This window comes from Bombus flavifrons, chromosome 8 (assembly GCF_040668555.2).
Source record: "Bombus flavifrons isolate JBK064 chromosome 8, iyBomFlav1_principal, whole genome shotgun sequence".
Classification (NCBI taxonomy): Eukaryota; Metazoa; Arthropoda; class Insecta; order Hymenoptera; family Apidae; genus Bombus; species Bombus flavifrons.
The window spans coordinates 1,125,942-1,152,590 of record NC_138449.1 but is presented as its reverse complement, the minus strand read 5'-3'; the positions used below and the strand labels follow the sequence as shown (position 1 = coordinate 1,152,590).

Here is a 26,649-nt window from a genome sequence, read left to right as displayed (position 1 = left end):
AAAGTGGCTGCAATTATTAAGTGGATAAACAAATAAAAGCAAATCCCGATAAATGCAACCATATTACATTCACACTGCGAAAACAGACACCACCAAACATCCTACTGAACGGCACGCACATATCGCAAACAAGGCAAGTTAAATACTTAGGACTCCACCTAGAAACACAACTCACATGGAAACAGCATACTAAATCAATAATAGACAAAATACAGACAACAAAGAGACAAATGCATTGGCTAACAAATCGAAAATCCAAATTAAGTATTAAAAATATAAAAACGATCATAAAACCAATCTGGACGTACGGAATACCACTATGGGGGACAGCAGCAATGAGCTATATAAACAAAATAGAGACAGTACAAGCTAAAATTCTCAGAACAATAGTAAACGCCCCATGATACGTTAGAAACGAGGATATACGGAAGGACCTGGGAATACCAACGGTCAAAGAGAAAATTATAAGACACGCAGGAAAATATAAAGAAAGAATAGGAACACACCCAAACCGGCTAGCTGTGGAAACGATCAACACCTCAAACATGGATAGAAGACTGAAGAGGAAACACCCAGCAGACCTCACAAAGGACACAACCTAACAAACACGAAGATGGTATCTCACTGGGGGTAGCCATAATCTAACAGCTAAAAAATTCTACCAAATATCCAAACTGGACAAATTGTGAATGTAAACAACTAAATAAAAAAAAAACTCTGTATCTAACTACGTATTGAAAATATCGTTGTTTCGAAAAAGATCGGAAGAAATCAGCTATCTGTTAATTTCTTTAGTTTGTTTTTTTTCATCAGTTCAATGTTACATTTGTATTTAACACGTACATTCGAGTTAACATACACTTTTAGATTATGTGTGGTCTGTATGGTATCGACTTGAACGTGACACGTGAACTAAAGATCCCAATAGTAATTCGTATTAAACATATATGTAATGTTCACAATAAAGACAGATATTATATGCAAATTATTTGGTAGTATACAGTATTGTAGGAAATGAAAATGGAATCCGCAGCGGACATGTTAACGCTTTCTCTTACGCAAAGAGAATATTCGCGACGAGCTCCGCCGCATAGAGAAACCACAGTCGTAGCCATGTGCACTCTAAAGAAAAGTTAAAAACGTGTCCCAGAAGCGTCGACGTTTAAACGTTTCCAGCAAAACCAGAGGCGAGGATTGAAACTTTGTGCTTTGTTGGCGGATATTAAAATCCCTCCCGATAGAAGTTTCAGTGGAGGTCGTTGGTTTTCGGACGCTGAGCAATGCAAGCGAGCTGGTCCAGTGTTTGTGGAACAGGAAAGGAGCAACCGGGGATGATTGAAGTGCTCCTGGGCGCTTAAAGCTTGTATAAATTTATAATTGACGAAGGTTACCCTCGGGGGCAGGGCTCCACGAGAAAATCTGAAGTATTTGCTAAGGTTGCTGTTGCAAGTTCGTCATCTTCTTTTTTCTCTGCTGCTTCTTCTTCTTCCTCTTCCTCCTTCTCTTCTTCTTCTTTTTCTTCATGTGATGTTGGTTGATGTTAATAATCGTTAGGACGCTGTGGTAGTTTGAGATAGATGATGTTTCGAGAAGTCTGTGGGGACGATGACATCCATGCCGATTATATTTCACGATGAAACAAGGCTGTCACGCTGGAAGGTTTCCTGTAACGTTATTCCATCCCCTAGTGTACCGTAGTGTTATAAGCGAGATAAAACTCCACAGATATTTCATGGAACTTCTTCAGATTTCGCCATGTAGATCTCGCGATATTGCCTTTATCGAAATACTGGGTAGACTTGTTCGACAAATCGCGTACACTGGGGAGCATATACGGTTCATACAAATATATTTTTGGACAGGACTATAAATTATTCTCTTGAAGTTGTTGAAACAGAAACTATTATATTAGCAGTTTTTAGAGTCGAATCACCGAATTACCGTTATTTGAATACTATGTTAACTGTTCCCTCAAAGTACGAATTTAGTTCTTGTCAACTGGTCATTAAAGATACGCTTACATTAGACAACATTTAATCGTTTGAAAGAATCCAAGTGAAAATTTGGTTTCGATACCTAAAAGTACTTGTAAATTTTATAAATCACAAGGTTACAAGTCACGGTTAATAAGTATTTTAAGACGATCATACAAAACGGCTCTAATCTACAAAACACGAGATAATCTATCACATTAACTCAATAAACTGTAAAAAGAAAAGTGTTCAACACCGGAAGAAAGAAATCAAATTTATTCATGACACGTGACTTAACTTTCAAGAAAGCACCCTCAAAAGATTCTGAGGGATCATTACGTACAACCATAACAGCACGACCACGGACTGTATAGAAGCGAAGAAAGCCCGTTTAAGGAGGTCGTAAACCCTCGAAGAACGACAAGAAGAGACCGCCTCTTTTTCGATAGTTTCGCGGCGACGAGATCTAACCCACCCCGTCTCCCTATTTCTCCTCAAAAATGTCCGATTTCCGGAAACGTCCTCCGGATGTACGGCACACTTTGCCGGAGCAAATCGAGAGATGGTGGCTTCCACCGAATTTTTCTACGGATGCGTCGCACCGTGAAATCGAGCCGGGAGAGAACTGGGTTTCATAAATTATTTACCGATTCTACGGAGAATCCGAGTAAACCACGGAGAGTCAGGATGGTACAGAAATTCAACGAGAGCAAAGGAAGCCCCGCGTTTACGAGAAGAATACCTCGGAGAACGATCTAAAGGACAGAAAGGGGTGTTCTGGATATTCTGGTGAAGCTTTTTGGAAATCACATCGTGTTGAAATCGATGAGTGCAATTGTGTTGTGAAGTAAATTTTGGAAATATTAGAAACAGTTTAACAATTAAATTAATATACAATTATAGGAGAAAGTGATACTTTCGTATTAATTTTGAGAATGTTTAAATTATATTTTCTTTATATTTAGACTTATCATCGACACAATGGCAGATAACCTATCATTATTTAGCCTTACTGTAATTTATAATTGGGCCGAAGACTCGCTCACTAAGGTCCTCGGCAGACTGCTTGAGGGTATGTTTGGAAAGTCGACATCCGACGACTCAAAGTTGCAGAGTTATGAGGTTTCGATAATATAACTGTTTAGAGGCTACGGGAGATAGCTTTAACTGATATTATCCAACTCGACGTCGCATTGCCAAAGAATAGAGATTTTGTCTGACCAAGGAGTGAGAAAAACAGTGATCCCTGGTATCAGTGCGAGAAATCATCTATCCCAGAACCTTGAGGGAGTAAAGTTTTTATAAACAATATATCTAATATATACTTATACGTGTGAACTTCTGAACAGGTGAAACTAGAATAATACTCTGCATAATACATTAATTGAAGTTTTTTATTAATTTAAGAGAACATTTGTCATCTGCCCTATGATTTAAAAATAAAGTAATTTAAGAGTAAATAATTTTTCAAACAGAGAACATCAATTTTGATACAACACATTGATCTTCAAAAAGTAATTTTAATAGTATATTACAAATATATTTCGATAGTAACCTAATACTTTTGAAAGACAGTACATATACACATCTGTCTCGCGATAAAAGAAATTGGCGAAAGAATCAATTACACTCATCAGGAAGAGAAGTAAGAACAAACCAAATAAAAAGAAAGAGGGAGGGAGGGGGAGAGAGAGAGAGAGAGAGAGATGGGTTCAAGAAAACGGACACACTCGTTTCCCGGAAAAAAACCCACCTGACATTCTTGTTCCATATCACGTGCAAAGAAATCGTGTCGAACGTGGAACGTCCCTGTGACTTTTCCCAACAGTCCACCGTCTGTAACCAAGAAACGTATCGTATCCACGGATCTGACCTCAGGATCTTCCTTTTTCGTCCCGGAGAAGTTTCTTCGATGCACTTTTCACCACGACCCTCGTGTGTCTTCGTTTCTCGATCGTTCTTTTCGTTACGTATCGTTTCTCAAGGATCGAATATCCTGCGTGAGAAAAAGAGACGAGATGCGAAACCGGTTAGTGTCGTGTTCGACACAAAAGTGCTAGACTTCCTCCAATCGTTTCCCGCTCCCGCAGTCACTTCCTTTCATCTTCTTCTTTGCCTCACATCCTTATTGCTACAGGAAACACGATGACGCTGTCGTGTTAACACCTTTTGCCAACCAACCCAATTTCTGATGGCTTCGTGATTTTATGGTTGCTTTGACAATTATTTGTTGAGGAACTGATTGTGTTTGAAATTTTAAGAATCTACGATGGAAGAACTATAAGAGAATTCTTTATAGAGGCTAACATTTTTCACGCTACTGTCATTGAGTTTTTGTATTTATTTAATATTTACTGTTAAGGTTGAAAGAGAAAATATTGAATCGTATTAATTGGTATAAGAAAAGATATCGACCTTGAAGAGGATAAACGAAACTTGAATAGCAGTAAAGTTAATTGCGATCCAAAACAATCGAATTACACTAATTAAATTTATTTCAAGAATTTAGGGATCCCGAGAATAAAAATTGTTTTTTCTTCGTGGAAATAAATGTAGAAATTCTGAGTAAATTTTGTAGATATTGTATATATTGTAAATACGTATATTAAATATGCATATATTGTAGATGTTAGAAGGAGAAAGTAGGTATACACATATACGAATCGATAATGGAAAGAAAGTAAATACGCGAGGAAAATCCATTCGTTATCTTATACAGGCCTAGGCAACCATGATTTATTTATTATTCACAGCATTCCCAAATTCATTTCAGAAATTGGAAAAATATTTTTTCTAAAATAATGACAAGTGTAGCACAAGTGTTCAATTTACTTCAACCAATCTCGTTTCTGATCTAACTCGTAATTCCTCTTTAGACATCAACACGTCCTCAAAACCAAACAATAGAAGAAACCACAAGTATAAACCGATCTATAATTTAATCTGACTCATTAACACAAGCTTTCATATTTAATTTCCTGGCTAGAATGCTTTTAGCGATCAACTTGGTAAAACGCAGTTAGCAAAAGTCGCTGAAGGCTTGAAAGTTTCATCATTCTGACCATCGTATTTCTCATGCAATAATTATCAGGATCATGGAGTCGAATATGTATACTCGTGGGTGTGCACACGTTTGATGTTGCGTAAAACCAACGTTGCAAACTTCCATGTGGTATGTGCACACGGACGACGTTTTCACGAGGAAACGAGAACGCTAATTAGTCGCGCAGCGAGGTGAATGTAGGCATCGCGACGTGATGGAGCCTCTTCGTCGTTTGCTCGTTCTTCTCGTTGAATCCGGAATCGTATTAAACACACGAGCGTAAGCGCCCAAACTACGTTCTTTCAAATTCCCAACCATAATCATTTGATCGTCATATAATTCCTCCGAAATTTGATATAAAAAAATTTGATATAAAGTCGCGATTACTTGAGAAATAATTGGACTAACTCTCGCTATTAAAATTAATATTGTTACTAAAATTTTGCAAGTCAAGTGACAGATAGAACGTGAAAGATGCCAAAGGATTACTCGCCGTATTAATTTAACAATGCGTTTATTAACGTTACTAGCGCGTGTTGCCTGGTCCTTACTAGGACTGTTGCCCCAAACTTGTCGACTCGGCTGATCATTTGCAACTACTGAACTCCTCGCAACTCGACTCTTGACTAACCACCGACTGAGGTACCGAAGGCATATTGATGGGCCATTAGCCCTATTGAAGTTTCCCGACAATTTCGGCCTGTCGGCACTTACGCTTTATCGCAATACTGCACATATTTCTGCGACCAACAATAGCGACTACAATGAGGACCAAAGAAGCCGCTGAAAAGAATCGTTGTGCCTGGGCCGCGAAACGAGTCGCGTTCGCCGTTAACTGTATTTTTAGCAGGAAGACAGTGGTTCCTTAGGATCATTGCGTGTCCCGGGACGTAACAACGGCCTTGTGCCGCTACACAAGAATCATAAATTACCAATTTTAAAATGTTTTTCTATATAACAGTGTCGCATATGGTAATATCATTTTAAGAAAGCGTTGTTTCACGAACCTAAACTTAAACTCAATTCATTGGTAATATTCGCTTTAATTGCATTATAGTTTGTAATAGATGTTTCTTACAGCCTCGCATATGCACGTTGTGCCCGGGCCCTTTAACCTCGCCTGATTCTCGTTTATAAACAAAGAATAAGCGACCGGCAAACAAACTGACACATACGCCATCACAGACACACAACTACACAGCTACAAGCAGAAATACACTTGAGTGGGACCTGCAGTTTTTGACAAATACCTCGGAAATTAAGAGAGACCGACGGTTATATGTATAGGAAGAAGTTGTTCGGCATCATGCGCCTCACGACATATTAAAAAATCATCGAAATCGGAGAGGTTGAGTTCGATCTGTACATTTTATTTATCACTACGATATATAATTTCCCAAAAAACGCGGTTGTGTTCAGTCAGTGATTACCAATATACTTGGAACTCTAGTCACGAGTCGAAATTTGTGACAACGACGTGATCGTTGTGTGATAATAGTTGAGCGAAACTTGTCGAAGAACCTTGAAAGTAACAGGACTATAGGATCAGGATATAGATTGACTCTTTTTGTGAAATGTTTGACACGTACTTTGACCAAAAAGGATTATCAGTATTTACTTTTATTTTTGTTTTTCTTTTCCTCACATCTTTGAAACACCAGACACATTTCTTGCAATCTCTTAATGGACAGCTACAGCTGTCTCACAGTTATCATTTTTTGTTGAGTGTAGCTAAATTAAAGTGTATGCTATCACTTTTTAAGATTTTGCTTTCAATTCTGTCTTTATAGGAACACATATTTCAAAAAGAAATATTTTTATTTATTATTGTATAAAACACATTTTATCACTATTCTATGTTCTCTGTTTTGAGAACTACCAAACTTAATTGTAATTGTTAAAAAAACGCAGGTATTGCACTTGGTAAAATGAATATTGATTCTTATTTATTATCATTACACAATTTTATGTGTAGAATACTTACTGTAACATATTACAAGTTGTTTATTTCTTTGCAAATAGGTTCTCATTTGTTTGTTCGTACATTACTAAAAAATTATTCAAGAAGGAACTCCAACTTTGAGTATCGAAAATATCACTACGTACACCAATTGCTAGTTGTCAAACTTTAAACTGAAACACCCGTAAATGCACGTAACATATGCAATAGTTATTCTTAGAGATAATCTGTATCAGTGGCATTTAAGTCATCCATTTTCGCAATTCAAATATCCAGTATCAAGTTTGCCCTGATTTGAATTTTGGTTAAACATAGAACACACCTAACAATAAATCTGTTCTATCAATTGTACAAACATCTGAAAAGCCGAACACCTAAAACTAAATCTAAACCATTTAGGATATGTACTTACATCCCGATTTATAAGTATTAAAATACTTAGTAAGAGTCAATTCACAGAAGTAACAGTAAGACAACACAGCCGCCAAGTAACAGTCAATCGACAGAGTAACAGTAACAGTCAGTCAACACAGTAACAGTCAATCGACAGAGTAACAGTAACATTCAGTCAATTCACAGAAGTAACAAACAGTCAATCGACAGAAGACAAATCGCAATATCAGCTAAGTAAGAGTCAAATCTCGACAACAGTCAAAGTCAAAACGCAGTCGCCAACACGAAAGGAGTCTCAGGCCGTACTCGCTCGTAGTTTGTCAGTCAACACATACACAATTATATCCAATATTGAAGTTATTTAATTGTTGGAAATATATATGTTGGAGATGAAAGGACATCGGGGCTTCCCTTTTGGAAGTTGGGAAAAACCCCCAATACCCTATTCCAGACTTTTACTATTACACTTAAGTAATAAAACTAAGAAATAGTTGTAATGTTCCAATCCGACTTTATGACGATGGGCTTAGGCTCGAAGTGACATAACGAGTCACTGAACGTAGCCACGGTCACGGGAGGGACGTGTACCCAACAGAGGTATGGAATAATTATATAGCTCTCCTTAAAAACAAAGATTGACCCGAGAGGTGGGGAGAGGACTATATAAGGGCAGTTCCACTTGGACTGCGATGGAGTCTATAGAGTCTATTCAGAGGAGTACTACTTGCACGTTGACTGATACCAGGATCGTATGTCACGTCGCATTCGTCGTCCCGTTGGCCGCGGATTCGTTATCGAACCTGAATTCATTGTCATCGACATTTCGACCATCCGATCGCCGCTAATACTTGTAGCCTCTTGTAATAAACACATTTCTACCAATAAATATCAGCTATAACCACGATGGCAAATTCAAGTGAAGGTTCGTCAAACGCCCAAAATTCCAACATTAACCCGACATATATATCATAACCTGTTAAAATCAGCGTTATCCTCACTCAACCTCCCCTATTATCCTAATCGAAATAGGGCGTCGGTTATATCCTAATCGAAATAGGGCTATTCATGGCGTCGATTATTCGAATCGTAACGGGAATTTACGGCTCCCGTTGACGCGCTTCTTCGAGATCGCGTCGCTCCGCGAACGGTTGAAACGGTAAGAATTCACGAAAAAACTCAAGAATTTACCGCAAGACGTCTGAATAACCATCTTAAGCATATACATAAGTGTTGTGGCGGCACTCGACAGCACAAAAACCATCATTCGACACTAACACCGGACAACGGCAGCGCAGTGATTAGCGCCCGTAAGTTACGAACGTTCGGGACCCGGGTTCAAATCCCGGCGCCCGTAGTCCGATTTTTCTTCCACGACATCTAAATAAGAAAATACAGCAGTACACCCCAGCAGCTACAATTATCACTGACAATACATACACCTCAGTGTTATATGTGGTCTCACAGAATATTGAGATTTATTAATATAGCGGACAATTGACTGTTGTGTTAAATGCCATATTTACCAATATAATCATAATATTCTAATATCATAACAGTGCTAATGAAATTTCAAAATATTTCTTATAACATATTATGTATTAGGTTGTCCCAAAAGTATTATCGTAAAATAAAAAATGTTGTGCATCTATTATTTCCTTACAAAACGGAAGAAACTTTTGGGACAATCTAATGTTTATGTAGTTTTTTAAGTATATAAGTATTATGTTTATAAGAATTCAAATATTTACTTTCATGAGCCGATGTATTTAGGAATCTGCATATTATCTAGAATATTAAAATTAGTATCAGATATCAAAACAACATAGAAAGAAAAAGAACAAAATGATAGAAGAAAGTGATGTCTCTATGATCTGGAACTACAGACAAGATATTCAGCCTAATTTAACGTCACATAGCGACAGTTAATCGTTATAATCACGTCGTTTACGTGGCCACAGAGCAATTTCCTCGGTTGTTTCTTCATGTTTGTCCGTTCCAAATGGTCCCTCCTGATCGTGACAAAAGAAATTGAGCCGTCTTCGTGCGTTGAAGGGAGCTACAGAGTACATACAGACAGGTAGTAAATCGGTCAATTAGAGTTGGTCGAGTTCACACAAAATTTCTCACCAGTCGACCGCTTAGTCGGCCTCTTAGTCGACCGTTTAGTCGACCCGTCTGTAGCCGCCGTAACACGGTATGCAACTCACGTAAATCGTTGGTCGATTACACGTCACTGCAACTGAGTTCCTAGGGAAATAAGAAACCTCCCCTCTGCTCGGATTTGTACAGACCCCTTGCGCGGGGGGTATGGTTTTACTACATTGAGATGCATAACAGTATTCGTTGGGTAAATTTTATGTAGACGCGGCAAGTGACAACGGTAATTCGTTGAATGAAAATGGGATGAATATCGCAGAGTTGACGAGAAACGGACAATTTCTTCCCTGAAAACGTTGTGATCAACTGAAAGTTCCATTATGCGAAGGTTTACATTTTTAGGCACCTCTGTTTCTTCTCGGTCTTTTAATTAATTCAACGGAGTTACTTTCGCTTGAATAAATCTTGTTGCAGATAAAGTAGATGAAAGGGAGAAAATTTCAGATTAAGTGAAATGTGTACTTCTGAAGAGGATGATAAAAGTGTGAATGATGAGTATTTGGTTTAGAATATTAGAAATATGAAGGAAGGGTGTTTGGACGAGCGAACGATGAATACATGATAATGAAGAGACAGACAAACAGAGATAGAGAGGATGTATGTATACAAACTTAAATTATGAGAGTCAACAATTAAACACGCGATACTTGATAACAACCAGTTGTGAAAGAGTAAAAATTTGCAGCAAAGGCTTTGAATTGTTGTGAAAAATATTATTATTAAATGTAGTTTTCATTGATTCAATAAACTTGTTAAAGTGACAGGTTGCAGTTTCTGTTTTTTTACAATTACATACTACAGCATATATAGGTATCTATGATAAGATGAATCATAATTTTTATTATGATGGAAATGTGACTAATACGTTGCTACTTCAGCTTCACTAAACTATCTGAACTATAATCATTTCTACATAGTACATTTAAAGTACACTTAAAGGGTACAAATTAAAAGCTGTTTATAATAAATTTATTACAATAAATGAAAAATAAATTTTTAAAGAAATATACCATTGACTGTTCGTTAAATAAAAATTCCCTTAGTCAATATATGAATTGGCAATCAAAACAATCGAGTTTCTAGATTACGTTGTCCGATCTCGAATATGTACTTATTATAAGCACCATTACTGTATATAAAATTTATTAAGAAAGTTGAAGTACGCGGGAGCTTTTGTGATTCACTTTGAAACAAGGCCATCCGACGACAAAAGGCTCTTAAATGGAACTTTAATTAAAAATCACATTAATATTGCGGTACAATTAGCCCCAAACCTGGCCACTGGTCACGCTACGATCTTTTGGAAGTGAAACGGGGTAGCGGTGAATGGAAGGTATTAATTATACGGCGTACAAAAAGCACGCATCCACGGTGTCAAACGACCGCGACGAGGACAGGAAGAAGGATAGAAAAGGTCGGTACCTGCCTTTTGTCGGCGTTCTTTGTTGATCTGATCTCCGTCCACTGACAAATTAGTCTTCCGCCGTGTCGTGAGGAACGAGTTCTGCGCTGCAAGTAGTGCTTGCAGTTTTTCCACTGACGTTGATAGAACAAGCGATATTCCCCGCGACGTCAACTACTTCCTGTAAATTGCTTGTAATTTCGAAGGCGGAAACTTCCTGATAAATAACTTAAACCAGAAACTTCTCTAAATTAAATTAATTATTCGCTCAATTATACGTTATTAATTATTATGCAGTTGTTATCTCGCGAGAAAGATAATTCGTATTATATAAAAATAAGTAATTCAGAATCAGTAAGAAACATCAAATATTATCAATCAAACATTTCTGCAATTATTCCCATACAATATTTTCGACGTAACATTTCCAATATCAAAATCTCTATCTCACAATCATTGCAACGTTATCTCGCACTCTTTGATTCTTCCACTAAAAATACCGCATTGATACAATTCATCAAAATCATGTGCAGGTAACCAAAACGCATTGTACATTGATCGCACATATTTACAAGCTTGGCGTATTCGTGATTTATTGGCTCGAACTAAAAATCTCTTTCGCAAAATATTAAACAATGGGAAAAAACAATGTCCCGGAAGGGTGACCTTTTATCATCATCCCATCTTGATCGTTGTCGAGCCATTAAAATGATAAATTATTCCTTGGTTCTTTCCCCCCTCAACCAACGGAAAGAAAAGCATACAAGTAATCGCGCTAATTTTACGAGGCATCGTTCGCGATAAAGGGAAGACAAAGTCGCGTCGTTTTTGTCCGTGTCCCGGAAATAGAATGGCTAGGAATTGTGGATGCCAAGGGAAAAACCGCAGGAACGGGAACTTTGTCACTTGGTTTTTGCCAGTGTGCCTTATCGATCTCTCCCCGGGAATCAAACTGACAAATTGACGCGTTCGCGCATGCTGGCCGCTGTAATTTGTCGCGAAACACGATCACGAGACTTTTATCGTTGAATTAAACTCAAAAAACTTCGAAAAGAAATCAGGCTAATTATACAGATCAGTGACTTTTCCCAATTTTGATTATTTAAACCTATTATTTGAATCCTTGTTTTTAAAAGCTTTATTTTATTATTAAATTATAATTTTTATTATTTTATTATAAAAGCGCCAAATTTTGACACTTTCCCTTAATTCGTACAAATAAATAGAAATATGGTATATTCTCAGTTTAATTTGTTTAATGTTCACGACTTACCAAAAAGGTCACGTAAAAATTGTAATAAATTTATTTAAATAAGTTTGAATAAATGAAACTACTATCGTGTAAAAAATTTTTAGCTCTGTAAGGGCTCAAAAATTGACCTATTTTCTAAATTTTGTGCATTGAGTTGTTCTGGAAAGGTATTAAATTTGTAAAATTTTTCGTTACTTCATAAAAAAGAGGTTGAAATGGAATAGTCAAAATTGGAAAAAATTCACTAAACTGCATAATTACCGAAATCGGTTTCTGTCGAATTGAAATTCTTATACGAAATTGAGTTGAGCGTTTCGAACCTTCTATTCTATTTCGTGACTCCCAAAACACGGCTCTACACGATGGTTTTATAGAAGGAAGGAATCAATGGATCGGATTACCGAACCTAGATTCCAATGATTCTTTCTCTATTTCGTCCAATTGAACGACCAGGCAAGCTGTTCCTTCTCGAGCATAACATTACAGACGCTTGCTGCCTATGGCACGAACCAATATACCGTAATGTTTATTTGCAATACTGATCGAGTCAAGGAAATACTGGTTAAGGAATAATATTTCAGTTGGAAGTGTATATATATTTCGTTCAGTTTTAGCTCGGGTTTCCAACTTTTTCAGTATGTTATAAAATTTAAATGTTAATAAATTGTAAACTTTCATAGGCGATATAAAATCATAAAGCAAGCTTGTTCTGTCTTAAAAGATAAAAAAAAAAAAAAGGATGGAATTTTCGTCGACGAAGTTTAGAATCTGACGTTAATTAACGAAGCTCTCGTAGCGTTTGGAAATTTGTGAAACTATGCAACATAGTAATGCATACGAGTTATTATGTGATTTGTTTAAATCTCTGAATACCATCTACATTCTAAATTCAGTTTATATTGTTATAAAATATTACGTGTCCCATATACAAGTATTTTTGTTTTCTGTTGTGCGAGCTTTAACCTTTTTATTGTGCTACTACCATAAAATTATATGTATATTTCACTTGTATAGAAATTTAAATCTTTTCAATTATTATATGGATTCTTTATATATGGGTTATATATGGGTTATGTATTATATGGATATTATATGGATTCTTATATGGATTATATGGATGGAAATTGCGATCTGCTATTCATACATATCAAAGATCGAAAAGTATCTATACTTCTGTGATACTTGCGATACCTGTTTGATATCTATACGAAGGTATCGACAGCAGTTTGATACCTAACGAAAATATCGATATCTATTTAATAACTACACGAAAATATCGATACCTGTTTGATATCAGCAGACTAATCATTACCATATATGCTCACGTATACACATTCATGTATGAATAAGTCTCTAGCTCACACTAGCATCGTAAATATGTAATAGTGCCCGGTTTGCTTATGGTAGGAAGATCAGCTGTATCGAGAGGCCGATTAGTGTAGCTATCGGAGGGGAAGGAAGATGTAATACAGTTGTTTCAACCACTCGCGGAGAGACGCAATTGCGAGGAAGCACGTCAACGGGAGTCGTAAATTCCCGTTACGATTAGATAATCGACGCTACGAAATGATTGATCCCCTATTTCGATTAGGATAATAGAGGTAATTAAATTAAATATGACACTGATATAACAAGTTATAAATCACAGTTTATTCCAACAACTTTGTAAAGAAGATAGTTACGCTGGTGCGTATGCATAAGTGAAGTAAGTGACTGATCTAAGTGTGTAAACCCGGTCAAAAGGATGTTGACTGTTTGAAAGATGGAAAATCAGTGAAGTTCGGTAACGATGCTGTGGTGGAGGAAAACTAAGGATGAGTGTGTCTAGCACACGGGACCATCGGATTTGTTGATGACAATTTTGGCTAAGAGAGTGAGGCAAATAGGCTTCGTTGTTAATTGGTTATTTGCTATGTTGGGGGGGGGGGGTGAGGAAGGATGCTAACAGCCCTCGAGATAAACTTGCTAGTGGGAGGCCTCATACGTGAGAAAAGGCAACTTTCCTGTGTCAATCCGTGGTGGACAATAAACTTTAGAAAACAATTCAGTGAGAAAAAATTTGTTCGGTCTGAAGGACCTTAACTAGAAAATTCCTGAGATTTATGAAGAGTACTTGAGACTATTGAGGATATGCAGTAAGGATCTGAAGACATCCGGCTGCCATGTTGCCTGCGGTGTGTGGCCTGATTTAGGTAGAGAGTAACAACAGTAACAACGTAACGACGTAACAACAGTAGTACCGGAGGTACGTATCAAACGAGTACCGATATTTTCGTTAGATATCTAACGGTTATCAATATCTTTGTAAAGTATTAAACAGATTTTGATTCAACACAGCACTCTGGCTTGATATCAACTGATAAGGTATCGATATCGATAATAATTGATACCAATTACAGGCCTGAAGTTTCGGTACATATACTTCCTCAGAGTGCTTTGGTATCGAATTGAATTGAATACTGTCAATAGCATCGGCACCGATCAATTATATGTATGTAGGTTGGTTTTTGTATATTTACAATATAATACAATATATACAATATAAAATTAACAATTAATTAGCGAAAAATTTTCCTATGTTTAATAGTTCTTTATCGTTTTTTTTTTTTTTAATAAAGTATTCTATTCCAATTTTATGAAACTGCGATACTAATAACTTGCATTATTTTAAGCTTAATTCTCTGAAAATCCGCATTAATTCTGGAATAGCACAATATTTATTAATTTATTTATTTTAGTAACAAAGAAGTAGAGGATTTATATACAACGATTAAATAGCATTTAACTCATAAATTAGTTTTGGAATTACATGCATTCGAATAACAGAGATGCTGATACAGTCTGATGGAATATTAAACCGATCTACCGTTCTCCGATTTTATAGTTATCACATGAGTTTGACGTAAGCTGATTACAACTCAGTCTTAGAAATTACGGTTCGACAATTTGCATGAAATGGTAATCGACGCTTCCTGATATTGCATATATTATATGTACTTCGTTTTCGAGACACATCCGTAATATCTAATTTACCGAATTACACATACAGACATCATTTCCAATTTGAGACCCTGTTGCAAACTTATCCATCTGATAAAATGCATAATCTATTTGAAAAGTGACAGAATATTTGAAAGGTGGATAAAACATTCGAATGAATCTCGGTACAATATTTTATGAGAACTCTAACAGCAGTATTTCCGAGGAATTCGAATATCTTTATAGAATTCCACGGCAACGAGAACATTCAAGAATTGAAAAATTATAGTAGAATTCGGGATTACAGCACCCCTAGGTAATTCAGCATCTTAGTCTCTAAATTACACAAATATCATATCTTTGTATAGGCAAATTCGGATACTACAGTACTTTAGTACCCTGCCAATTTGAATATTATAGTAGTTCGATTTTTAGGCAATTCAGATATCATAGTACCTTAATCTTGACATAGGCAATTTAAATAGTATAGTATTATAGTATCTCTTGGCAATTCAAACATTATATATATATAATACTATAATGTAAGGGATTAAAATATCATATTGTAGTATCTCGTTCAATTAACTACAATTTTTAAGCAATTTAGATACCTTTGTAGAATTTCTTTTCTAGAAAGGACATGGATGTACGGAAGAAATTCCATGGGAACTCGGACCGTCTTCAGTGAAAGCCAGCGGATCTCACTTAAGAAACTAGTGTATTATGTTAAAACCTAGTGAGACTACCGAAATCCTGAGATGCGATTCCCTAGAGATTTCAAACTATCTTCGCACAGTTCCAGGGGGCTACGTACAGTCTTATGGAAAACTTTACTATTAGCAACTTTATATCACATCAGTTCCCGGAGGAATCCGAAATAAACCGATAAAATTCATAGGAAGCGCGAGAGGAACAAAGGCGGTTCGCTGTAATAGTATGATGACGAAGTATAGGTCACGTGTGGTCAGTAACAACCTCATATAGTTCAAGAGGTGGTATCGACTCGATAGGTGCGGCAGAGATGGATCCTAGAGAAGCCCTTGATGGAAATGGAATCGTGGCCCGAAGAATAGTGAATAATCGTGACGCGACCACCCATTTTTCTCTATACTTCGGAAAGAGGAGAAATGTAACCTATCTTTGCCTGCTGACGCCATTTCTGTGTCATGGTTTCAGATGGTCGAGCATTTTCTAAATTAATTTACTTTCTTGAAACTTTACATTTCAGTCTTTTTATTTTACTGAGATTATTTTATAATTTTCACTTGGTTTTATTTAATAATTCTTAGGATGTTTGATAACTGCCAGAAGTTGTTTATTTGAATTTTAGCGAGAGAATAATTCTCAGAATAATTCTATTGAAATTAACATATTAATCGTAAGTAAAGAGTTCGAAGACCCTACACTGAAACCCGAAATCGACAGTCTCAGCTTACCAGTCACTTTAATTATTGCACCAAGTGATTTGTTGTACTACAATCTCTTTCTATAGTAGTTTCTTTCTACAATATTTTTACGAGACAAGTACACTGACTATATAAAGTGTTTCCATTTCATGTCGATGGATTCATCTGTCAGTTACAATTAGTTCATTGCAAATATCAAAATATCAGTATTTAAAGAGATGAAAGTTACATCAATCATTTTATTGCGAAAGGTTAATTGTTCAGTTTCTTACATCAACCACTTTTCGATATAAATTTAATTCGTTCTGTAATTCACATTTATATGAATATATGCGAAGATTTGTATCCTAGCTTCTTATGTTAGCAATCAAACACTTTAATTACAGCTGTGAAAGCCACTTGTACTTCAAGCCACTGGTCTTACTTCATACAATGTGACTCGACCACCAAGGAGGAGTTACGTCCACAATTTTTATTCTTACTACATTTGCTAAACAAATAAATGAAAACAGTGATGAACATTATGGAATTAACAACTTGCCGCAACCTATTTTTGAAGCTGTCGGCACACAAGTCAACGTAAGTAACGAAACTAATTCCGCAGATCTTCCGTCTACCGCGCCTAGTCGAATTTTTATACTGATTCGATAGAAATATAATACTTATGACCAAGTTATTTTGGAGGGTGCTCGAAACATTTTCCCATTTTTCCATTCCTTTCGTTGCTTAGTTCCTTTGTATTTTCATATTCACAGGCGAAATAACGAAATTATTAGAGAGTCGTGTCGGCGTAATCACACGTCCCATGAGTGGGCGTCGTCGCCTCTTTGAGCAAAAGACGCAACTATCTCAGAAATTTACGGTTACCGAGCAGCTCGTCAACGACAAAATTCAATTTTGACGAAACTCTAAAATATTCCCGTCGCGACGCTCAGGAAACGCACTTTTCTCTCTATCGTCCCAAGTATCTGTTCGCTTCGATGACTGAGTTATTTCTTCGAAATTTCGCCACGCACAACGCGAAAAGACGCGTATTTCGCAAAGGAAACCACTCTTTTACATATAGGGTATCTCTGCAATCGTGGCACGATCGAGTAAGGAGTGATTCTCACGAAAAAGTAAATTAAAGCTGTAGAATAAATTTCCACACAGCTGCATGCAGTACAGAAGTCAGTCAAGTCGAAACTTCAAGAACGTAGGAGAAGAATATGATTAAAAAGACATCCTTTGTTTCATTTTTTACAGAAATTTAAAAAATCAAAATTGTCAATTAATACCATTCAAAACAAACTTTTTTCTATTTTATCCTAGAATTAAATATAACTTTCCTCCAACCCTTGAATATTTCGAAAATGTTGATTGTCGTAAAATTAGTTATAAATAATTTGTTTTTTCAGAAAACCTTGCAGATTTATCTTCTATTTTTAAGAGGCTCATAATTTTAAACGTAGAAGATAGTTCCTTTTTTCAACTGCTATAATAAAACTACTTCTTTTTAACTACAAATTGGTATCGAAATCAACAAACCATAATGAGTCACGTTGTTCCTCTATGATTTTCAATTAGTACATGTATTATGGGCAATTTTCCAATTTTCAGTTTTCTTGAAAACCAAGTCTTATATGCGAAAACTTTATTCAACATATTCGACTTATCTTTCCACCAGGAATTATTTCTTACTCAGTTGTACGACAATTACAAGGACGCCATGTACATACGCATCTAATATTTTATACCCTAGTTTAAAATTCTCGTGAACCGTGTTTCTACATGCAGAAACGACCTTTCGAAACAAAGATCGTCTCTCGTCGACGATACGCAAGCAAGAGCAGCATAAATTCCACGATACTTCGATACGAAGCCCATTTTCCGTACGTTTGTTAATCCAACAACGACGTACTCCCGACGATACGAGCCACGTCACTCCATCATGTCTCCTGTCGGCGAAACGTTTCCTCGGCGGATAAAAAGCGAGCAGCACTCCGAGCGAAACGTAACATACCGATACAGCCAGCCCGCCGCAATATTTCTAGGTTGTAATCGCAGTCGAGGCGAATTTTTCGAGGATTGTTGACACACTCGATGCAAACTGTCGAAGGGATGGCTACTCGCGGGACGAAAAGAAAACGAGCAGCGGGGAAACACGCGGGCGTGAATTTCATTAGAGACGCGTGCCGATACGCGGGACAGAAATCCAATAATTCTCTTGCCTCGTTTCCCCGATAATAAATAGAAAACCATCGTGCCACGGTATACAAAAAACAGCTTAGGCTGGGATACACGTTATACACGCTTGAACAGACAACCTGTCAATTCTCTCGAATACTCTTGAAAATAGTGTTTTTCTTTTTTCTTTTAAATGTAGGTAGGAATTCGGTTTGGTGAGAGCAAAGAGTAGATTGTGCATGTTTATGGTACTTGATATTTTTGTGGATGTAATTAAAGAAATAGACATTACTTATATTGGTAGTAGATATTTGTGAGAATTCATGTTTTCATGGATATACGGAAGAAGGAATAAAATTCCAGTAAAAATTTGTTTCATTTATTAAACATTATGACGAGGTTTAGCTTTGAGCATTATACATTTCTGCATATTATGCGCATTTTCAGCATTTTTAATCGTTAAAATTTTCTGTAATTATTGTAAATGTTCTAAGTCCAGGAATTATATCTATAGATAGAAATTTGTTTCGCCTATTAAATATTATAGGTACTTTACTTTGGTCATTTTAAATATTTCTGCATTAATGTGCACTTGCTACGTTTTTACAATTTAAAATTTTCCATAAATACATAAATATTCGAAATGTAATATTGTGATAAAAGGTTTGTAATTGAGTGATTAATTGACGAATCGCGTAATTTTGTTAACGAATATAATTGCCATTGTATCATTTGTTAAGATATAGTGGCCGTGGTTTATCAACTCACGGAATATTCTACAAATCGTGGAGCACCAAATCCGAATACTTAAACTGATTAGAAAGTCAAACAGGACCTAAATTCTAAGTACTACACTGAGCCTGATTATTCTAAGACTTTTTACTATCCTGCTCTGAAGCCTAATATTGTTTTCGAGATCTTAATTATTTTAAGGTTCTGTTTGTTTTATCTAAAACCTGTCTACTTCGCAGATCTTTCTCTAACAATACTTTAGTATTTTCTCTGAGGTCTGATTGTCTCCTTGGTTTTTACCTCCCTACTTCTAACCTTATTCTGACTTACGAAATCCTAAATTATATCACATTTTCTCTAAATAATGAAATAACGGGCTGTTCTTATTTTTTTTTCTTTTCTCTTTATTAAATAATATTGCCCTTTTGGAATAGATGGCGCGCTTCTTAATTTATTACAGGGTCCAGACCCCTATCGTTTACACCTACCACTTAACTCAGAACACGTGTCCGTGAGAGTATTGAGAATGGCAGCATGTACGCTTACTACTACATTCAAATGTCACGAATCATCTCTGAGCTGTTGCTAGAAGTACAATTGGACGAGAACACAGAGCGGATTGGATATCGCAGAACGACTTAAAATTTGACGCCACAATAAGGAAAAGATCACTAAGAAGAAAGCGAACCTCGTGAGTTTTCGCCCGACAATTTCATGTCCGAGCTTGCTTCCAAGGCTTCGAAGTAAGCAAGCACACTCGGACCTGTTCCCACATGCAGCTCGATTTTTAATTTTAATAACTGGTATCTTGGGTTATGCTTATCTGAAATGTAATTACAATGTAATTTTCTTTTATTTAATATCGCATTCAACCGCTAGAGTTATTAGCAAATTACAATAAAATTGTTGATATTCTTACAAACATCGAGGACTTTTTTCTATTTCGTTCAGTAATTCTCATTTTTAACGTATTAAATATTTTCTGCTACTTCGTACTTACAAATTTGTTAGCAATCACTTTCTATAAATTGTCCGATTATCAGATTTTGAATTGCTCTGCTGTGAATATGTCGAATAAGGAACAAGGAAAGCAATTGAGATATAATGTGACATCTCATAAAATTCATATTTAGACAGATCAATTTAAAAGAAATGGAAATTAATTTAACCCTAGTACTGCAGCGTTTGGGTCCGTACGAACTAGTCGGCAAACACACATACGACAGAAATTGTTCAGTTAGAACAAGAATTATGTTAGAAAGAAAATTATAAGAAACCGAACGTATCTCTAAACTAATCGACAGATTTAACATCAATTATCAGTGTATTCGAGAGCTTATAGATAGCTCGCAATATTTGTTTATATTACATAGTAAACAAACATGTTACACTGTTGCCATTCTCGATGTTCTCACGAGCACAGGATCCGAGTTAAATGGAATTGTATGTATTAGGTTGTCCGAAAAGTTTCTTTCGTTTCATAAAGTGATAATAGATAAACAACAATTTTTGTTTTATATTATTTTATTGAATTAGATATGATCCATTCCGTTATATTTCTATTATTATGTTCTTGCATAATTCAGTACACTAATATAAAACAAAAAACATTGTGCGTCTTTATTTCCTTATAAAACGAAAGAAACTTTTCGGACAACCTAATATATATTGTATAATATCTCTAGCTTAATCTAAACAAAAGAAAAGATATACTTTCAAAGTGATTTAAAAAAAGTTAAATCTATTTTATACTCATTTTACAACTTTAATACATTTAAAAGTTATGGCTGTGTTTATTCTTCGACAAAATTGACCTTTTTGTGGAACTTTATAATAAAAAATTCCTGAAAAACCTATAAGCATTGACAAATGTCAATCGACACGATGGGTAAAAGATAAGCTGTACTGTATTGTTCTATGCAGCGGCATATTTTCGCACAAAACAGGACAGATAATTTTGCAACATTTATCTTCAACCCCTTGCCATTCTTTTACGAGTCTGAGTCGTGATGAGAATTTTGAGCCAAACCTGAATATCACGAGTCAGGCTCGTGGTCTAATTTCATGTCAATATCACGAGTCTCACTCGTAGTATCTCGGGCCAAGTACGAATGGTGTCTTTTTTCTAAACACGGGCGCGGCTATCTACGCACTCAGTCGCACGATTTCATGTTTCAAGTTCCGACACTCTATCTCCATCGCTTCGGTTCTTTTCCTGACCATTCGGTCGCAACTTCCGAGGTAACCCTTTGTCCTAAAACGAGTGAGACTCGTGGTAAGAAATTTGGGCCAAAAGCAATAACCACGAGCTTGACTCGTGGTACTTAGTTCGGACTTAGTTCTCGATATTTTCTTATTTTACTTACGTGTAATTATTTGTTACGTTCACGCGTTTAAATTATAAATCCCTTAAAGTCAGTAAAAAAAATATCAGTAAGAAGAAAATCTAATATTGATGATAGTAGTGAGAAACACGTTATTATTGCGGATAGTGATTCGGTAGATCCTTCTGATAACGATAGTGATGATAGCGATATTGTGCTTCCTATTGTGTTTCATCGTTTCGAGAAATATCACACAGTTGAAGATTACTAATTTCCTACGAGTTTTCTCAAAACATTATTAATTTAAACTAAGTATTAATTTACAAATTGTTACTGATACATTATCCACTTGTAAATAATAAACCATTTTTCTTCACTAATGAATCGATCATAATTACTTGCAAGACATCTTAAAAGTATTAGTTGTGCCCAAACGTGTTTGTTATTTCACAATTCCTTTCCTTGCGCCGAAATAGACATGTCATAAGACGCATACATTTTGCGCAAGTTCGAACACACTGCTAAACAGCTAAATAGCTCGACGCGTGACCGACCTTCTTGTTTATTGTGGCCCAAGCAATCGGGAGTTAGCGAGTAGGACAAAGAATTAAATAGTATGGCAAGGGGTTAATTGAACATCGAAAGTATACAATGACTAATATTACTTTTGTCGAGTGTCATGATAGACGTATATTAATATTTTTCGAAGTTGTGTCATTTGTTGGCAATTTATTCTGTGTTTTATACACATTTAAATTAGTGCTTCAAAAGCCTGAAGTGGTGGAAAAATGTTTAAATCTAAAATGAAATTTTAATTGATTTAATGTAAAGATATCGAATAACTGCTTACATTAAACATCTATGTAAAATTCTACGACATAATGTAGTATAGATTCCCTCTTGCTTTAAATTTTTCGTAATTTTGTGTGAGAAAAACGATGTCGACAAAGTTAGTAAAAATGCAAGGGGGCTCGATTGACGTCACCTAGTCCATTTCCTGCGGAATTTCCAGTTTACATTCAGCCATTGGACCTCTCCAATTAATGGTTCGTCGAAGAACATCGCACAGAGATTCACGGAGACTTCTAGTTTCGAGCGTTAGTGCAATTACAAGTTTCACGAGGTCGTACCCGCTTGCTGCCAGTAATTGTCGCGCAGCGAATAAATGCTTGGCGCGGTTTCTGCATGAAATGACGCTTGGACAAAGAACTTTCGACCGAGTGGTTTCCGTCCACACTCGATGCTAGTCTACAAAACGATAGATTCAGCGGAAGATATACAAATTCCCGTTGTTTCGTCTTATTTCTTCATCTAATTAGTTTTGTAACAAATGTTATGAAATTATAACAGATTTGTAAATACTGACAACTTTGTAAAGAAAATATCAGAAATGTATAAACAAAATCGGCTCAAAATATTTTGTTGCACTCTTCAATATGTATATATCAACTATAATAAATAAGAAATTGTTTGACTTTCATTGTTTGTTTAAAAAATTCTTAAAAACAGGCATCTGACCTACTCAGGCCGCTAGAGCACGGTTCTCCGTCAAAGTATTCGTCAGAAATTTTTTGGTGGAAACGTGTAACTCTTCTGTAACCATCATAATAAAAGATCTGATACGTTTATAAAAAATGCAAAGACTCCGAATTCCAACTTCAATTTCACAATGTACATGTCCATAAAATTTTTAGTAGAATGTTAATCCTTATCCACCTTGTATATAATTGCTTTATATATAATAATTTTTGTGTACTCTTAGATGTTCTATTCCATTAAAATGTCATTACTGTTCACTCCCAAACATATGGTTGTCTCAAGCTCTAGAATTTGCAAGTACGCCAGGTCGCGACTCTACAGGTCATCTCGTAAATCAGCTCCAAGTGTACCAAACTTTTCTCTCCCTACAATAAAACTCTTTACGAACTAATAAATTTCCCGGTGCACAAGGTCTCCCATTCCATCGTTGCTTCTTTTGTCACTTCCAAAAACTTTATAAATTGCCTTTATGTATGCTACATGTTTATCTTTACGTTATATTACACTTATAGCATTCTATGTCAATTAAACACGAAGAAATAAATTAAGTTAAGCAAATGAAGGATGAATGGAGTTTAATTTGTACTTTATATGTCACGTGAGATAGAGGTACTGTTGGCAGCAACCAAAATTAAATAACTTAATACTCAAACTATAATACACAGAAGTATCGTTCATGCGTTTCATTATAGAATGCAAAATCTTGGTGGTAATTTAACAATAATTACTGGACCAAAACGAATTCTGCTCAACTTCCACTATACTATTATTACGCCAAGTGTAATTAATACCATTTCGCGTGTTGTACGGGAATTGTGTACGGGAACAATTATCATTACGCAGGGAAAACGATCACCTACGCAAGCTGCTGCTTCGTTCCCGTTGCAGAAAGAGAAGAGACAGACTGTGACCCAGCATATTGGCGATGCGTCATATTTCAATTTCTTCCTTGGGAGCAGATTAATTTGCAAACATCTCGCTTACAATCGGGACACTGTCAACTCGAGCAACCAGCATGCTGGTGCAATGTCAAGTACGTCCACGTAATGCATTTCACCATCATGGTATTCCTCATAATTATTGTTTGTTGATTGTTAAATACGCGATGGAAAATGGATGTTTACAATACATTAGATTTTTAATCTTTTTAAGTTTCCCTTTGGGATCCTTTTTATCAATTCGTTTTACATACTCCTTTTCATAAATTATTAATGAAACGAACATATTTTTCCAGGCGTTCTCCAAAGATATAATGTACCAAACTTACATTTAATTTTTCTGAAAAAAAAGTATATTTGCTGTTTAGTAAATTAGTGTGATATTTGTTACAAATTAGATTCTTTTTTTCCTTGTCGCAATTTGTAAAAAGATCAAGTTTGCATGAAAAGTGCTTAGAAACTACTATATTCAGAAATACGGTAATTGCAAAGGCACCGATTGTAATTCTATTCCATTGAAATGTTAGAACATTTACAATAACGCGATAGGTCCCAGAAGCTTGCGTCAAAGCGCATCTCGTCCTTTACCTTCTGCATTATGCACAGTTGAGCCGACTTTGAATTCTCTGTTTGTGACATTCCAAATAGCACGTAATTAGTCATCGCACAGTTTATGTTGTAATACGATTTACCTTGGCCTAACTCAATTTAAGCTTTTTTTACTATTTATGTCGATGATGAAAATGTATTTCATTTTGTATCTGCCATTTCAACAGTAGGAATCATTTTAGACATTTTCTTTTGTTCTTCGATCCTCTTTTGGAAAAAATAGATATTTCATTATAAAGATATTCATCACACATAAATACAAGAAGGAGGGAGTAATAAAAATAGAAAGAAGTAAGAAAAGAGAGGAAGAGAAGAATAGAATGTTTTAAAGGTGAGAAAAGCAGAAGAGAAAATAAGAAACTCCTTTGAAAACCGAACATAAATAGAGATTTATGATATCAATCTTTATTTTTCTGTTAATATCCTTTTCATAATATCTGACCAGTTTGAAGAATACCTTGCACAACAAAGGCTACTAATAAAAAGAAGATCTTCATTAATTATCATCTCCCTCGGCCAGCTGTGTTAATTGTTCTCTCCAACCAAATAGCTTCGCAGCGTTCATGAATCTTACATTCATTGCATCGTGATGTACTTATTCTGAAACTCTCCGTTACTCACATAGACTTGCTAAAATTCGCTAAATTGCTAACACTAAAACATTGCTAAAATTCGCGCACTGTTGCTACGCATCGATCAAAATGATCAGATATTTATAAACGACAATGATTACAGTAAATATCGACACATATCCTTATTCTCCAATAAAGCATTTCTTCTTTCAATTTATGTATTTCACTTCCATAGTATCAAATTTTTGTCTTATGAAAATATTACAAAACTTACCTACAATATACCTATTTGGACCTAACTAATTAGTGTATAAATGATATAATGAATATAATAGCTTGGGAATGATTTCTGCAGTCATTGTATGATGCAAGATGTGAGAAGAACGTGAAAAACCAAGGATCAGGAAACGAAATGCAAGAAGGGAAAAAAAGAAGAGGGAAAAGGGAAGGCTTGAGAAAGCTGCGTTGAAACAGGAAGAAAGAGGTGACGAGGATCGGCTGGAATGTCAGAAAAATATGTATATTCTTTATCGGATACGCTGTCGAGAGAGGATCGATCGCGCGCAGCCCGCATCATCTGCCGGAGAGATGCATCGTGATGCACTCTCCGTCGATCTCTTTTGACTGCGTTTTCCTTACAAGCTGTGGCGCACAATGGAAACGACGGGGGAGCTTCTTAACGTTTCGCTTTTTTTGATTTATCTTCGCTCCCTTAAGCTGTTCGAATGATAATAGTGTAGAAGCAGCCAGATATTTCCCTTCCCTATTCTTACAATGGCAAAATGATGTTCATAGAGCTTTCTGATGATAGTTTAATGAAATTTAGACGTTTGGAGAAAACGTAATTTGTATAAACGTATTTGTATAAAAAAAACTATTGTTTCATTCCAGGTAGCATAACTTACTTACTGATCATAAGTGTTATGGCAACTATTCATTATATTAGGTTGTCCGGAAAGTGTCTTTCTTTCGCAAACGTGTTTTTTACAACGATGCACCTTCGTACAAACGTGAAACCAAGTCTGTGAAATGTCGCAGTGTTTATCTCAACAGAACAAAATGGATCGTACGTAATTCGACAAAATAATATAAAACAAAAAACCTCGTGCATCTAATATTTCCTCATAAAACGAAAGAAACTTTTCGGACAACCTAATATATTGGAAAATATTTCATTTAGTACTTTACATTTCAAAGCTTGTAC

The 26,649-nt window shown here is 35.8% G+C and overlaps 1 protein-coding gene and 1 long non-coding RNA gene across 6 annotated transcripts in view; one reads left to right on the top strand and one right to left on the bottom strand.

Annotated features, from left to right (window-relative positions):
• Positions 1 to 26,649, bottom strand: part of LOC138182436 (uncharacterized) — a 340,068-nt gene that overhangs the window by 186,088 nt on the left and 127,331 nt on the right. The gene's annotated exons all lie outside the window — the stretch shown is intronic.
• Positions 14,458 to 16,893, top strand: LOC138182666 (uncharacterized). Its single transcript, XR_011173844.1, has 4 exons — positions 14,458 to 14,675; positions 14,919 to 15,138; positions 15,230 to 15,475; positions 15,793 to 16,893. It is a non-coding gene; the product is annotated as an uncharacterized LOC138182666 (long non-coding RNA).